Below are 17,940 nucleotides of genomic sequence, written 5' to 3'. Positions count from 1 at the left end.
GGACAGAAACTGTTTCATTTTGTCTTGGATTCTGTCCTTACTATTTGCCACATAAGTATTTAATGAATGTTTGTCAATTTATTTAAAGACTAAAATTCAACATCTCTCTGCTTTGATGTTTCAGGCAAGAGAGGAAACAGCCTTTGCAGTATATCAGTGATGGTTATAGGACTCTGTTCTTTCTTCTTTTTGAAAACCATGGATTCCAAAAGATGGAACCCTAGAGAACACATCCTAGGTAGGGAAAAAAATAGCAGTGCCAAGGCTTAAAAACAAGAGTTGGATGGAGGTGCTGCGTGACAAATAGCAAGTAGGTCAGTTTGGCTGGTTCTTTAAAGAAAGAAAGATATATGACAGAAAGCTCATGAGCAAGGGATTTTTTTCATCTTTCCAGAATGCTATGGCATCCATGTAGCATGGCAGAACCATGAATTCAAATCCAATAGGAAAGCTGTTGGGGGAGAGCATTCAGGGAAGAGGAGTCTACAGATTTGAACTCTGGAGATATGAGCAATTTTGGTTTACTAAAGTGCACAGTTTAGATCCTGAGAATTCTCATCCTTTAAGTTCTCTATATCAATCAATTGAACAAACGGGAGAATTGTTAAAAAGAGAAGTGCAAAACGTATTATGTGGCAGTGAATATTGCTAAAATTATCACAGGCTGCCTTCATGGGCAGCACTTAGCACAGTGTCTGTCATATAATGGTGCTTAATAAATGCTTGCAGACTAACAAAATTAATAAGGGAGGCATAGTGTCAAGGATTAGGAATAGTTTGGCTATACTCTTCTGGTTAGAAGATAATTTTAATGTTAAGTTCTGAATATTCAAGATGTTGACATTGATAAAAGTAGATGAATGTGCAAAGGACAAGATGGAGAAGGGCCTTATGAAGATCAATTAAAATAACTGAGGAGGTTTGATCTGAAGGGGAAAAAATAGAGTTAGGAGAGCAAGGAGCAAGAAGAGAATGACTTCAAATATTTGAAAGGCTACCAGGTAGAAGAATTAAGCTTATTCTGCTTAGCCCCAGAGAGTAGAATTAGGAGGAATGGGTGGGAATTACAAAGAGGCAGCTCTTTCTTCCATGAAAAGAAAAAAAAATTACTGACAATGGGAGGAACCAAAAGAACCTCTTCATTGGAAGATAGTGGAAGACCTATTTGCAGGTCTTCAAAAAAAGTTATCTTGTCATTTGTGTCATAGAGGAGACTCAGGAATAAACTGGATTAACTTGTCAAGTTCTCTTTCAATCCTGAAATTCTGTGATTATACTATACAAGGTTTATTGAGTGCCTATAATGGAAAGGGTCTTCTATGCTATGGACAAGAGAATGTAAAGATAAAAATGTTCCTGCCCTAAAGTTTTTACCATTGTAAAATAGGAAGAATTAAGCATGTGCACAATTATAGAACAATATAAGTGAGAGATTATGAGAGCATCTTAGAAAGTAAAACATACTATGGAACCTTGACCTGTGATCTGGAAATCTTCATAGAAGACATTTAAGGAGAAGGAAATCAATTTAAGGGTTGGGGAGATGGTTGAACAAATGCAGTCCTAAAGGATGGGTACCTCAAGTTCAAGAGATGAGGTAAGGTAAGGGCTAGGTTGGCTCTATAAACAAGACATCAAAATGTTTGACACCTGTGTTTAGAAATAATACCCTAGAATCATAAAACATTCTAGCATAATCCATATTGGAAAATTACTTTTGATCAGAATATTTTTAAACTTAACTAGTTTCATATCTAAAAGAAAAAAATCAATACATACCTAGAAAGATAATCTAAGAGGATCTTGATTAATGTTGAGTTCTGAAATAATTTTGCCTAACTACATTGGGCACCAGATAAGGGACCGACCTGCAGTTCCTATATAATTTATATGCGGGTGGTGACCTAAGAAGGAGAATGGAGGTGAGAGGAATATGGATGTGAGATAGATAAGGCAGTCAGAGGAAGAGACGCAGGAATAAAGACTTAGAGACCACAAGTTAAAACACCTGGGGAGTTGAGAGCTCCTCCATAGATACCTCTCTAGTGGAAGCTAACAGAGTGGAGAAATTATAAGTATGAGGAACAAGAGCACATGTGTGGAGCAGAGGACTCCGGGACATTCCCCATGGACCAGGTGGTCAAGAGATTAATGGGAGATGTGCAGGGCAGTTGCGCTTCGTACATCAGTCAGACATGAGGAACATAATAGGCTATAAGAGGCAAGAGGTAGAGCAAGCACTGTGAGAGCAAGAGGTGTAAGAGAAGAGAAGACTCGTACATGTTCCCCAGCCTTTATTGGGGACCTTAGGAATGTCAAGTGGGAAGTGATTAATGAATACGTGACATGATATAGGTTTTGACATCGGTAGAATTGAGAATGATGGAATCAAATAGGAAGAGATTAATCGAACCCCCAGGACACTGTGGCTGTCAACGCCCAGCCCAGGAAGTTGCTCGTCCTTTGTGCTAGTCTTTTGGACTGTCCCTTGTAACCTGACCATGAGTCTTGGTGTATGAATACATCAATCATACTTCCAAAATGCTAAGATGCCTGGTATGCTACATAGTACTAGATAAGGTAATTGATATCAAAGGAGACAATGTTGAGCAATTGCATTGATCTGAATAAAAATATTTGGCTAAAAATGAAACAGCTCATTTCCAGGGAAATATGCCCATAAAAGCTGAAATAATGTAAGCAAAAGCTGGGGATGGATTGCTAACATGGTAGCAAAGGAAAGTAATGAGTGCTGGAGGGGATGTGGCCAAGTCAGGACACAAATGAATTGCTGGTGGAGTTGTGAATTGATCCAACCATTCTGGAGGGCAATTTGGAACTATGCCCAAAGGGCAACAAAAGAATATCTGCCCTTTGATCCAGCCATAGCACTGCTGGGTTTGTACCCCAAAGAGATAATAAGGAAAAAGACCTGTACAAGAATATTCATAGCAGCGCTCTTTGTGGTGGCCAAAAATTGGAAAATGAGGGGATGCCCATCAATTGGGGAATGGCTGAGCAAATTGTGGTATATGTTGGTGATGGAATACTATTGTGCTCAAAAGAATAATAAAGTGGAGGAATTCCATGGAAACTGGAACAACCTACAGGAAGTGATGCAGAGTGAGAGGAGCAGAACCAGGAAAACATTGTACACAGAGACTGATACACTATGGCACAATCGAATGTAGTGGTCTTCTCTACTAGCAGCAATGCAATGATACAGAACAATCCAGAGGGACTTATGAGAAAGAACGCTATCCACATTCAGAGGGAAAACTGTGGGAGTAAAAACACCAAAGAAAAACAAACAACTGCTTGATTACATGGGTCGAGGGGGATATGATTGGGGATGTAAACTCTAAAGGATCATCCTAGTGCAAACACCAACAACATGGAAATAGGTTTTGATCAAGGACACAAGTAATACCCAGTAGAATTGTGTGCTAGCTATGGGATGGAGTGGGGGGAGGGGAGGGAAAGAACATGATTCATGTAACCAAGGAAAAATGGTCTAAATTGACTAATTAAATAACATTTTCAAAATGAAAAAAAAAAAGCTGGGGATCGAAGTGCTCTAACATTTATTGTGCTAGGTCAATAGTAACTAGGTTAACAACAGTAACAACAGGTATTACCTTGGGCCTTTGATCCTTACCTTTTTCAATCTATAGGTTAGCTTTTTCTGCCAAAACCAATTGACCTTTGGGAAAATCATCAATTAATGATCATAAATCTGAGTTGCATAATCAAGGAAATTATAGGATTGTTCTCTGAACTTCAGAATATTATGTAAAAACTAGGGTTTCTTCAAATGTCATTGTAGGAGACCATTGGGGCTTTGAGACCACATCTAATCAGCAGCTAAGAGCATAGTACCTGGCACAAAGGAAACTTTTAAAAAATGTTTTCATTAATTTTTTGGTTTTTGGCACATTAAAATTCCCAGGTATCTCATCTTTTCCGCTTACCACAGAAGGCATCACCAGACAAATATATATATACATATATGTAAATTGTCTTCATGGAGATGGACAGTCACAACCTATCTTTAGATAGTATTTCTGAAACTGTATACAATATTCTGATTCTATCCATTTTTCCCTTATAATTTCAAGTAGATCCTTCCAAATTTTTTTTTAAATTAATCTACTTGGGGACAGCTAAGTGGCTCAGTGGATTGAAAGTCAGGCCTAAATATAGGAGATCCTGGATTCAAATCTTGCCTCAGATGTTTCCTAGATGTGTGATCCTGGGCAAGTTTAGTGTCCATTGCCTAGCCTTTATACTCTTCTGCCTTGGAACAAATGCACAATATTAATCAGTATATGCCCAGGATCACACAGCTAGTAAATGTCTGAAGCCAGATTTGAACTCTGGAAAAGGAGTCTTCCTGACTTCTGGGCTCCTAGTATTCTATCCACTGTGCTACCCTGTTTTGTTTACTGAGGTTAAAAACCCAGAAAGATTTCTGACTTGTGTCAAATTGTGTTACTCAGAGATACTACCTTATATACCAGTGTGTAATTTTCAGAGTAGTATTTGGCTTGTAACCCCAATTTTCAAGACCTCTTAATATTACTACTCCTTGGAGTAATGCTGCCCCCTACCCTCACCATAAAACTTTTAGTTTTCCTGTCCTGTTTTCAAAAGCCTTGAGAAGAATTTGTGTCCTAGGAAGAAAGCCAAACTGTAAGATAAGCTCAAGGAGGTAAGGTACAGGGAGTTTCAAAGGCTGAGAATCCCATGGTAGGGGTTTTTCTTGATCATGGGGGTGTTTAGGGGTAATTGTGAAAATCACAAGCTCAAGACTGTGAACTTCACAGCCCTCTCCCCCTCTCTGTGGGACTGGACAGTGGGGAAGAAGAGAATATGGTCAGGATTATTATAAAAAACTGTGATTGCACCTAGAAGAGAGGACATTTTTGCCCCAAGCAAGCCACTTGTAGAATCTCTTTTCCTTCCCTTCGCATCCTCCTTTCACCCTCTCCCTCCCTGCTGTTCACTGTTTTCTCCAAATAAAGCAACTTTTCTCTGCCAGAATCTTATCAAGTCTCCTCTCTGCTCATTAGAGTGATTTCTGGGGGGTATGAGCCTCCTCAGAATTCCACTCCACACACCAACAAGTTCCAATCACTGGAGAATTTGCTTTAAAAATGTACAGAATTACCACTTGATAAAATTGCTTCCATCATGGTCCTTGTCCTAGCCATGGTTCACAGGGGAGCAGTTACAATATTCCTGAAAGTCTCCAGTGATCCTTAAAATATAGGATATATATATTATATATAGGAGATATAGATATATATAGGATAAATATATTCGAAGGCAGAGAGAAGGACATTGAGACACTTAGCTAATGTGTTTGAGGGACAATGCAAATATAGATGAACCTGGTGGCAGCAGCATACACACACACACACACACACACACACACACACACACACAACACCATTATAGATCCTGGAGTCCCTTCCATATCAGACAAGTGAATTGGCCTTTTGGACTTTATCCATTGGATGGTGAAAAAGAACCAATGTTTGGTTTCCTAAGCTGATAGACTGTAACATCATTGAGTGTAAGGCTGTTTATTTCTCCAGGACATTTCCTAGCACATAGTATACATAATATAATATAAAATTATGCTTAATATAGTAGCTATTGAACTTAATTGAATGGATGAGAATCCAGTTGTTTTCAGCAGATTGATCTTTCAATGCAATAAAACAGGGAGAGACTGGTAAAGCAAGTGGATAGCTGTGTAACCTGGGGTAAATTATTTAACCCTTCCTTGCCTTAATTTCTTCATCTATAAAATTGAAAGATAATAATAATACCTATCTCACAGAGTTATTGAGAGAACAAAATGGCATCACATATATAGAGCTTTGTAAACTTCACAGGGTTATGTAAAACTATGATGATGATAATGATGATGGTGGTGGTGATGATGATGATGATGGTGATGATGATGGTGATGATGACAATGACTATTACACTGACCCAGGCATGAGACAACAAAGGCTTTGACAAGGTTAATTAATGTTAGTGAGAATGTAAGTTTTGGTTGGAGGGTAAAATCATGAAGGCTTGGTAACTATATATGATGATATTGAGGAAGGAAAAGAATGACAAAATCTTGAAGTCACTGCAACCTCAGAAGCCTTGTAGAACAACATGATATGGACCCACAACTTGCTCTTCTTAAACTTTGAAGAATGAAAGAGAAGTCCCACTGCTTCTCAGGAAGCCCATCTCACTTTCACAGAGTTTTCATGGGAAGAAAAATTTTCCTTACATAGAACCGAATCTTTCTCTGCAACCTCCACCTCTAGTAGACATCCTGGTTTTCCCCCCAAGAGCCAAGAAAAAGTCATCTATATTCCTTTTATATCACAGTCCTTCACGATGACTGAAGTTCTGAGTGAGTTATCGGAAAAGTGGTGGGACCTTATTTTCCACCAAGGGAAAAAAAAAAAGAAATTAGGAGAGAGGAAGCTGTTTTAGGTAAGAAAAGCATGTTTCCAGTTGACATTGGATGTATGAATAGAAATGTTCAATGTTCAATTAGAATTTGGAAAATAAAAATTTGATACTAGTTATCTGAATATCAATCAACAAAAAATTATGCTAGGGACACTAATTCCAAAGTAAAAATGTCTGTGCCCTCGAAGAACTGATATTCTATTTAAAGGGTATTATATAGACTTATACCAAACACACACACACACACAAAGCATATAATGATTGGGGTGGGGGAGGCACTAACAACAGAGAATCAGTAAAGGCCTCTTAAAAGAGTTGCGCCTGAACTGAACCTGAACAAGAACTGAAGATTCCAATGAGCAGAAAATTTGGATATAGAATATTCAATGCAAAGCACAAGGGAAGGAGATGGAATGTTTTTGTGCTGAAATATGATATTTTCAGAGAGGAATAATGTATAATTCAGTCCAGAATGAGAAGCTGGAACCAGATTGTGAGCTTTAAATATGGAGAAGTTTACATTTTATCCTGAGGATACTGGGGAGACACTGAAATTTCTTGAGCATAGGAGTGACCTCAGTCACTTAGGGTATATCAATTTATCAATTCTATGGAGCATGAATAGAATTTCATACAAGTAATCACTATCAAAAATAGTGCTCTTTTCTTAAAAGTTCAAAATTTTAAATATGGATATCTAATAAATTACATTGCCTCAGTTCTGCTTTTAATGTGTCATCATAGAAGAAAAGGAAGTAAACAAAGACCTTTTTCCAAAGAAGTGTTAACTTTTGTTATTTTATCATAAAAAAAGTATTCATGAAGAGCCTTTAAAGAAATCTGTTGTTCTTTTCTGGCAGTAAATAATTATTTAGCATATAGTATTTGGTGCATTCCAAGTGAGGGAGCTGTTTCTTTTAAAGTAGCTGCCAAAAAAGCAATAACTAAAAGAGACAACAAAAAGCTTTCCAAAAGCTTTTATCTCAGCATCCTGTTGAAATGTCAAAATTATAAGATCCTGTTTGTGAATTCTTGAATTTGAAAAGTGCACAAAATAAACTTTCTGGACACCTCCAAAATGATGCACTATTACCTCTGCAGGAGTCTAGAACAGTAGAATTTAGATCATTTTCTAAGCATTTTCAATTGCTTTCAAGCCAGAAGAGTTGCCATTTTATCTTTAAAAGTTTCATTCTCTGAACCCCTTTTGCCCATCTATTTCCAAAGTAGTTGCAATTCTTACTCATTTTTCTCACTGTGGGTTATTTCATGCCCTGAAAAATTAGCTGCTAGACTCATAGTTCAGATTACCACTTAAAAATCTGTCTCAGTCATCCAGAAGAAGCACTACATGTTGAGTCACCATGTTCTCTGGCAGAGGATTTGGTCCCCATGACAATCAAATATGTTCTCAGTGTTTCCTTCAGGCTTGTAATTGAATGCAGGCATGGTATCCCCACTGTTCTCCATGGGGCTTAAATTATTCCCAACTGAAGATATATTCTTGGGGTTTTTATATGAAATTTGGGGTTTATGGTGCTTTGTTAGATGATCAGCAGTAGGGCAGTCTAAGACTGATATCTCCTTGTTTGAGGATACTACTGAGTTCCAAGATGCCATGGTGTTTATATTTGGATGCCTTCATTTTATACAAGATGCAGAAGAAATCTGTTTGAATATAGGCTCGATCTAGAACAGCATAATCAAGTTTAAATTCCCACTTCTAATTCTAATGGCTGTCCTTACCAGTGAACCCTGGATGTATGTGAATCAAGGACTCACATTGAGGACCAGCTAGACTTTGGTGCCCAGGAATACTCTGAACAATGGTTCATTGTTCTTATGGCAAAATTCAATTTCAATAAAAACCGATCACTTAATAACTGAATCTCAAAAACAGTAAGGACCTGTTCCCTTTACTCTCCAACTCTTCTCCTACCAGTACCCATACCCAATATGATTTGAGTTGAGAGTTCTCATATATATGGATATTTTCTACCTGTCAGGAGTAAGAAGATGTTGACTGAAACAGCTATGCTTTTGCTGTTGGAAGTCAGCCCATCAGGTGGGCAGCTCTCTTAAGAAACAGCTGAGAAACAAAATCTACTAAGCCTTTTCTCTTTCTCTGTGTATGTCTCTCTCTGTGTGTCTCTGTCTCTGATTCTGTCTGTCTATCTGTCTGTCTGCCTCTCTCCCTCCCTCCCTCCCTCTCTCTCTCTCGTCTCTCTCTCTCTCTCTCTCTCTCTCTCTCTCTCCTCTCTCTCTCTCTCTCTCTCTCTCTCTCTCTCCTCTCTCTCTCTCTCTCTCTCACCCTCCTTCTCTCTCTCTCTCTCCTCTCCCTCTCTCTCTCACTCCTCTCTCCTCCTCTCTCTTCTCTCTCTCTCTCTCTCTCTCTCTCTCTCTCTCTCTCTCTCTCTCTCTCTCTCTCTCCTCATCTCTCTCTCTCTCCTCTCTCTCTCTCTCTCTTTCTCTCTCTCTCTCACTCTCTCTCTGTCTCTCTTCTCTCTCTCTCTCTCTCTCTCTCTCTCTCTCTCTCTCTCTCTCTCTCTCTCTCTCTCTCTCTCTCTCTCTCTCTCTCTCTCATACACACACACACACACTCACACTCACCAATTACTACTATTCCTAGTTCCTTTCCTCTGAGATTACTTTCTATTTACACCACATTTCCTGTATAGACAATTTTTTCATCTACCTCCCTGCTATCTAAATATAGACTGTGAGCTCCTGGAAGGCAGGGACAGTATTTTTCCCTTTTTTATATCCCTAGCACTTAGTCCAGTTCCTGGTACAATGTAAACATTTCATAAATATTTGTCAACTGAGAGACCCAAAACAATCTAGAACTGTGATTTCATTAGTGTAAAAACCTCTGGGTGACTAATTCTCCCTATCAATGCATACTGTCATTTTTTTCTATAACTTATGATCTTAGGGAATTGTTTAGGGCCCTGAGCGATTGACTTGACCAGGGTCATGTTGCCTTTGTAGCAGGAGTGAGACTTGAACCCAAGACTTCTTGATTTGGAGACTAGCCAGAAACTTAGTAAAAATCTTTCCCAACAGCTCTCCCTCAATGTGAAAGGCCACATAATCTTGCTCTTCTTCTTCAGATTCAGCAATAGCATGGGGTAGTGTCAGAATCCTATGATCTGATTACCAGGGTCCATGGACTTCTTAAAATAAGAAAAGAAAGTTTGGGAAAGTGTTATCAAGCTATGCCATTGTTGTAGCTGCCACTGACCTTGTGACACATAGTCATCCCCAAATGGTCTTTTAGGGTTCTCTAAGCCCATGACATCAGGAAGCTTTCAATGTGAAGCAGCATACAAGTATTCCATTGATACATATACATTACAGGGGAATAGTGACAGCTCCATTGAAATGCCAGGCATCGTCCCTCTTAAAATACACACACACAGATAGATAGATAGATAGATAGATAGATAGATAGATAGATAGATAGATAGATAGATAGATAGATAGACAGACCAATAGATAGATAGATAGATAGATAGATAGATAGATAGATAGATAGATAGATAGATAGATAGATAGATAGATAGATCCTGGTCCAAAACTACAATCTCTCCTTCCATATAATATAGTGACCTCTGTAGACACAACGTAAAGACCAATTTAGGAACACCAGCCCAGAGATGTTGGATAGCCTTGGTGTTGTTTGCTAATCACCAGTAACTTCAGAGTCAGAGAGAGACTGATATCCTTTTTAGCTCTATTTGCTGGCTTCCTGTGCTGTATTTCAACCACCTTGCCTCCTCATTTTGCTAACAGATGGACATTAATTTCATGGATGTAAAACTTGCTCACAAATGGCATTGAAGGGATGCTACCAAAAACCCTGCTGGGATATAAAACTTTCAAGGAGGGTGTGCTATCCTGGATGAATAGCTTACTTCTAAATGTTTCCAAAAAGAGCAGAGCCCTTGCCCTGCCAATAAGGACCTCCTTAAATTTCAAGAAGACAGCTCTCAACCTTTGAGTCCATTACAAACCATTTTCTCAATAAGTGGAAACCAAAGTAAAGGGGATATTTAAAACTGGAATTAGGGTATGTGGATTTTAAAAAATGAAAACACTATAGATTGTGAATGTCTCCCTCTGGAAACATGACTGTCAAAACAAATATTATAATAAATTTGTATTGACTATGATGTCATTTTTTTAACCCTTTCCTTCCATCTTGAAATCAATACTGTGTATTGGTTACAAGGCAAAAGAGCAGTAAGTATTAGGCAATGGAGACTAAGTGATTTGCCCAAGGTTACATGGCTAGGAAGTGGCTGAGGTCAAATTTGAACCCAGGGCATCCCATCTGTAGACCTGGCTTTCAATTCACTGAGCCACCAAGCTGCCCCACCACCCATATTATCATTATCAATGCCAAATCCTTCCTTCTGGGTTCCCAAGATAGGATCAGTCCTAGAGCTGGGAAACCTTTCAGTAGCTTGGAATATATAGTGAACTACTGTTTGGAAGTTTGACATCATTTAAAACTGCTTGCATTCACATGCTAGACGAAGGGGAGGGGGAGAAGAGGAGAGTGACAGTCCTTGCTCACAAAGAACTTAATTCTAGTGAATGTAAATATACTGATTTAAAAAAGACCTTTTCCAAATTTTTTCATCCCTCCTCAAATTTCCCATGGCTCCCCCATCCCCACCCTCTAAGCCAAGAATCTTACCTCATGTTTTACTGAAAATATTGAGGCTCCCCACCAAGAGCTCCTTCTCATTTTTCTCCCCTCCTCCTCATCTCTTATCACTCAAGTGCCTTCCACCACTATTTCTTTCTTCATTCCTATCTCACATTAAGAAGTGGCCTTTTAAAATTTTTATTTTAATAACAAATATTCACATAATTTTTCCAAATTTATATGATTCATGTTCTTCCTCCCTTCTTCCCTCTCCCCTCCTGAAGTTAACAAGCAATTCAATCTGAGTTGTACATATATTATCACTCAAGACCTATTTCCATATTATACATTTTTGTAAGTGAATCATATTATAAAACCAAATCTCCAAATCATATGCCCAAATAAAGAAGTGATAAATCACATTTTTTCTTCTGCATTTCAGCTTCAACAGTTCTTTCTCAAGAGGTGAAGAGCATTCTTGTTCATAACTCCCTCAGAATTGTCCTGGATCATTGTACCACTGTTAGTAGCAAAGTATCACAATTTATTATTTCACAATATTTCAGTTGCTGTATATAATGTTCTCCTGGTTCTGCTTATTTTACTCTACATGAGTTCATGTAGGTCTTTCTAGTTCTTTCTGAAATCAGCCTGGTCATCATTCCTTATAGTACAATAGTATACCATCACCATCATAAATCATAATTTGTTCAGCCATTCCCCAATTGAGGGATATCCCTTTAATTTCTAATTCTTTGCCACCACAAAAAGGGCAGCTGTAAATATTTTTGTATTAATAAGTCCTTTCCCATATTTTTCTCTTTGTAATACAGACCTAGTGGTGGTATTGCTGGATCAAAATGTATGCATTCTTTTATAGCCCATTGGATATAATTCCTAATTGCTCTCCAGAGTGGTTGAATCAATTCAGAACCCCACCAGCAGTGTATTAGTATCCCAATTTTGCCACATCCCCTCCAACATTTATTTTTCCTTTACTGTCATATTGATCCAACCAAACCCTCTATCATCACAAGTGATCTCATTCTAACGGATTGCCCACTCTGTGTACCCACTCTCACTAATCTTCAATCTCTCATTGTCTACTGGCTGCTTTCCTATTGCCTAAAAACACATCTTTGTCTTCTCATCTTCAAAAAAATCCTTATTTGGTCCAGCCATCACAACTATGCATCTTTATCTCTCCTCCCTTTTGTGGATAAACCCTTTGAGAAGGCTGTCAGCTACTGATGCCTTCTCTTCCTCTCCTCTTACGGTCTTCTTAACTCCCCACAATATGGTTTACAATCTCATCATTCAAATTAAACTGCTCTCTCCAAAATTACCAATGATCTATTAATTACCAAACCTGATGACCTTTTTCTTCATCCTTTTTTGGCCTCTTTGCAGCCTTTGGCACTATACATCATTTTCTTCTTGGTATTCTCTTCTCTCAGGTTTCTTTGACACTGCTGTCTCCTGGCCCTCATCTTACCTGTCTGACTAACACTTCTCAATCTCCTTTGTTGGGTCTTCATCTGGGTCATGTTCACTAATGGTGGATATCTTCAAAAGCTTTGTCCTGGACCCTCTTCTCGCACCTGGCAATCTCATCAGCTTCAATGGATTCAGTGGTCATCTCTATGTTAATGATTTCCACATCTTATCTAGCCCTAATCTTTCCATGGAACATTTAAAATATGAGTCCCATGAACATCTTACACTCAATATGTCCCAAATTAAACTCATTGACTCCCTCATCCCACCCCACCCCACCCTTCCCTCTTCCTAATTTAAAAACTATATTGAAAAGGGATCCATAGACTTGACCACATTGCCAAAGAGGTCCATGACACTAAAATGTTAAGAAGCTCTGCTCTAGGGGCAGCTAAGTGGCTCAGTAGATTAAGAGCAAAACCTACATATGGGAAGTCCTAGGTTCAAATTTGTCCTCAGACAGTTTCCTATCTGTGTGACCCTGGGCAATCCACTTAACCTCCATTGCTTAGCCCTTACCACAGTTCTGCCTTGGAACCAATACCCAGTACTGATTCTAAGATGGAAAGTAAAGGTTTAAAAAAGAGAGAGAAAACAGTTCTATTCTAGTCCTCTCAGTGTACAGATAAGAAAATTGAAGGATGGAATAGTGAAGTTACTTGCCCATTGTTGCACAGAGAGTCTATATTGGTTCTGGGACATGAACCTAGATTCATTGATGTCAAGTCTAGGATGATTTCCTTCATGTTTGGGACTAGAATTTGAAACATATTGAAAGTATTCTGACCTGCTAAGCAGTACTAAACTGGCATTTATTGTGTATTTAACTATAATATTCTAAGACAGTTAAGTGGCACAGTGGAGAGAGGGTTGGACCCAGAGTCAGAAAGACTCATTTTTTTTTAGCTCAAATCTGGTCTCAGACATGTAATAATTGTGTGACCCTGGGCAAGTCATTTAACCCTGTTTATTGCTGTTTCCTCATATAAAAAATGATCTGGAGATGAAAATGGCAAATCACACCAGTATCTTTGTCAAGAAAACCTCAAATGGAGTCACCAAAGAGTCAGTTATGACTAAAAAAATGAACAACAACAAATACCATAGAAGAAACATGAAATAACCCAATAATACAATCAGAGCAGTATACCATTTTGTTCTGCATCCTATTTCTCTTACCTTCTTAGCTTTCACAAATCGCAGAATTTCACAGTTGGAACGTAGCTCCACTGGTTCACTATCAGGCTCAAACAGACCATTTGGCCTCTTCCTACCTTTCCGGTCTTCCAGATCTTTCCAAGATCCAGCAACACCCATCCTTTTGCTATCTCTCCCACACAATACTCAGTCCTGATACTGATCATTTTACTAGCTGTCCACATGTCTGAAGTGCTCATTCCCTCCAATTCTGCCTCTTAGCTCCCCTTGCTTTTATCAAGATGAAGCTTAAATTCCACCTTCTGAAAAAGATATTTCCCACTTTTGCCCTCTCTGCTGAGAATCTCTTGCCTACTATATAATACACATACACACACACACACACACACACACACACACACACACACACACATACACACACACACATCTCTGGAACATAGTAAGTGCATAATAGAGAGATATATGTTAATAAACTGCACCCACCATCTTCTCCAAGGATCTGTAACCCATGAGCCAATCTCACCCTTTTGGCCCCACCATTTCTAAATGACCCTTGAACTAAGAATATTTTTTAAGAATTTTAAATATACTCAAATATTAAAATATAAAAAATCATTCTTATTTTACTAGCCAACTCTAGTCTATCTCATACTTGGGGCAGGGGGGTAAAAAGGAATCTCCAGTGCTATCTACTTGACAATTGGTCATCCAATCTTTGCTTGAACCAGTGAGGGGGAACCCATCACTTCCTGAAGTAGATGATTCCACTTGTAGATAGCTAGCTTTAATTTTTAGGAAGTTTTTCCTGAAACTAATTCCACATATTGCTCCTAGTTATACCCTCTGGGATTAAACAGAACAAGTCTAATCTCTCCTCCATGTGACATCCCTTTAAATTCTGGAAGACAGCTATTCTGCCCACTCTCCACCCCCCAGTCTTCTCTTTAGGATAGCCATCTGTAGTGATTTATCCCCACATGGTATGAAGTCAGGATCCTTAACCACCCTGCCTGTCCTCCTCCAGACAGTCCTAGTTTGACAGTGTCCCTTCTAAAATGTGACATCCATATCTGAATAAGTTTCTCTAGATGTGTTCTGGTGGGGACAGAAAACAAATAGATGACTATTTCATAATTCCTAGAAGGTATGCTTTTCTTAATGCAGGTCAGTGTCACATATTTTTGCCTACCATAACATATTGCTTACTCAAATTGAGTTTGCAGTCCACTACAGCCCCCAGATCTTTTTCAGACATACTGCTACCCCACCAGCTTCTCCACCTTAGACTTGAGAAGCTGATATTTGAAAGCCAAATGGAACACTTTGCTTTTCTCTCTATTAAATGTCAGTTTCTTAGATTCATTCCAATATTCTAGCCTGTCAAGATTTTTTGCATCCTCTTTTTTTACACCTCTCATTCAATGTGCTAGTCATCATCCCCAGGTAGTTAGTTCTACTAGTTCCCTTTTGTCACTATTCTATTCCTTTACCAAAAATGTTATTTTAATTTTTCTCCTTCTGTTTTTCCACTTTCTCTATTCCCCAAACCCCATCAATATGAAAGTCATTGTTAAGAGATTAGAAGCTGATGAAATATGATGTTCTAATCAGAAAATACAATTGACTATTGAAAGTTACCAATTATTGAGGAGAAAGTAGAAGGTAAAAAAAAAGCCTAATGGTTTGGGAAATGATTAGATAACAAGCAGCCAGATGATAAAGGAATCAGTGATGGACTCAGGAAGACCCAAGATCCACCTGGGTCTCAGACTCTTAGTAGCTGTATAACCCTAAGCAAGTCACTTAACCTCTCTAATCCTCAATCTCCTCATTCGTAAAATGAGGATAATAGCACCTACTTCACAGGATTATTTTGAGAATTAAGTGAGATAACATGTAAAGTTGCTCTGCAAACTCAAAAATAGTTTTTTTAGTGGAAACCTTTCATAATTTATTACATCCCTAAAAATGTTCTCTGGTCAAACCCAATTCACATTTTGTCAATTTCTTGATTTTGATTTTGCAGGAGCACAGATTCTCCAACTCAGAGACTTCCTCAAATGTTATCTAGATCCATCTCCACCCCCAGAAACAATATCTCTGACAAGAGATATTAGCCTTCATGACATGACCACCCAAGTCAATCAATTCTCTTTTTCTGCAGCTCAAATTGGTAGACAATTTTCTCTTACATAGGATCTGTCTTCTTTTCCACTCGCTGCTCCTTGTTCTGCCTACTAAGGACCAAGCAAAACAAGTCTAATCACTGTTCCACACATGTTTAATATGTGTAACGTTAACTCTGATATGTACTCCTCCATAAGTCTCTTCTCCAGAGAGAAACATCCCTCATTCTTTCTAGTGACCACTGTGTAGCCTCTAGTCTCCTTACTATCTTCACATCTAGACCCTACCATGAAGGAGTTTCCTTCCTAGAAAGATTAAGAGCTTTCTAACTGGAATTCCTTTTCAGCCATATTCTATTTTATTTAATCTCTTTGAGGTCAGAAACCATCTTTGCTTTTCTTTATTTCTCTAGCATTTCAGCACAATGCCTGGTACATAGTGAGTACATAATAAATGCTTTCTGACTGATTTTAGACCCTGAAATGCTCTTCTATTCTCTCTTCCCTTCTTCACCATGTCTTAATAACACCTATAAAATCTGCAACTAGTCAATGCAAATGATAAGGGAAGATATTATTACCTAGTTGTAAAAAGGTAGGCTTAGCACAATGTTAAGCACTATAAATTCATACCCAATATCTCAATTCATAATATAATGGTTTAAAACCTTCTTATTTTCCACTTTGAAAACCTCTAAGAGTAGGATCACTGCTCCGACATCTATCCATTGTTTCATTTAAGCATGATCTACTAGAAGCCAATCACAAAGCAATCTTAACTAGACACATCCCCTGTGTCAGCTAAGACATATTGGTTAAACTCATGGGCATATGTGCCATTTTATTCTTATTCATATGCATTTCCCACGTCAACAGTGATTATTGGTTGTTGGTAGGCATTAGGCAAATAAATCATTTTAGCCACACCATATGCTTTCCTGGGCATACATGTTCTGATAATTTTTGTGTTTAGTCAGGGGGTAGGAGAGAACAAGGAAGGTCTGGTTAGGAGGCTCCAGAATCAGTGGTATGACCAAACAAAAAAGATCTGACAGATCCTAAAAGATAACATGAGTGATGAGACTCCAGAGGTCAGATTGAACTGAAATGTTTAGGTTTGTGCCATCCAGGCAGCTAAGATCCAAAGGGGCCATTGACCTAGGTAGTCAACATGTTGAGAGCTGGAAAGAGCATCACTGCAAAAGATACTGCAGTTTGGGGCAGCTAAGTAACATCATGAATGAAGCACCAGGCCTGGAGACAAGAGAATCTAGCTTCACATCTGGCCTCAGACACTTCTTAGCTTTGTGATCCTGGGCAAGCCCCTTAACCCCAAATGCCTGGCCCTTGCCACTCTTCTGTCTTTGAAATGACACCAAGACAGACAGTAAGGATTTAAAATTTAAAAAGGCATTGAAGGTCCGTTGGGATGTTGTAACAAGAGACTCCTTACTTCAGCTCTCTTTTATGCTATCTAGAGAGGCAAGTAGGTGGTACAGTGGGTAGAGTTGTGCCTGCACAACGTGGAGTCTGACCAACCTAAATATGAATTCTTTCTCAGATACTTAGCAGCTGTGTGACTTTGGACAAGTCATTTAACATCTCAACCTCAGTTTCCACATCAGTACATAGGACCCACCTTTCAGGATTATTATGAAAATCAAATGAAATAACACAAATGAAACAACAGCCTTCTGTAAACTTTAAAGTGCTATATCAATACTGGCTATGACTATATGAGTAGGGAAGGTGGAGTAACTATGTGCTTCAAGTAAAAGGGGGCAACAAAATCCTGCAGAGATGACTTAACTCCTGATTAAAGTAGGTACAGATGGTCTTCCAGGAGGCACCAATAATGTGCATATTTCTCCCCCACCCCAGTTTTGGGCTCCGAATTAATGTAATGAGTTTGCTGAGCTTGGTAGAAGTATAGACTTGCTGCACAGTCTCCAAGACTCAAACTCTCTTGATTCACAGTCCTTCCAACCAATAAGGAAGTCCAAAGACCCTTTCTTG

The 17,940-nt window shown here is 38.6% G+C and overlaps 1 long non-coding RNA gene across 2 annotated transcripts in view; it reads left to right on the top strand.

Moving 5' to 3' along the window:
- Window positions 1-6,038: 6,038 nt before the first annotated feature.
- LOC130455494 (uncharacterized) overlaps window positions 6,039-17,940 on the top strand; it is a 36,708-nt gene continuing 24,806 nt past the window's right edge. For both annotated transcript variants that reach the window (XR_008913501.1, XR_008913502.1), the window contains exon 1: window positions 6,039-6,507. This is a non-coding gene — a long non-coding RNA (uncharacterized LOC130455494). The remainder of the gene's footprint in view (window positions 6,508-17,940) is intronic.

This window comes from Monodelphis domestica, chromosome 7 (assembly GCF_027887165.1).
Source record: "Monodelphis domestica isolate mMonDom1 chromosome 7, mMonDom1.pri, whole genome shotgun sequence".
Lineage (NCBI taxonomy): Eukaryota > Metazoa > Chordata > Mammalia > Didelphimorphia > Didelphidae > Monodelphis > Monodelphis domestica.
Note: the sequence above shows the minus strand (reverse complement) of the source record. Positions and strands in the feature narration are given on the sequence as shown.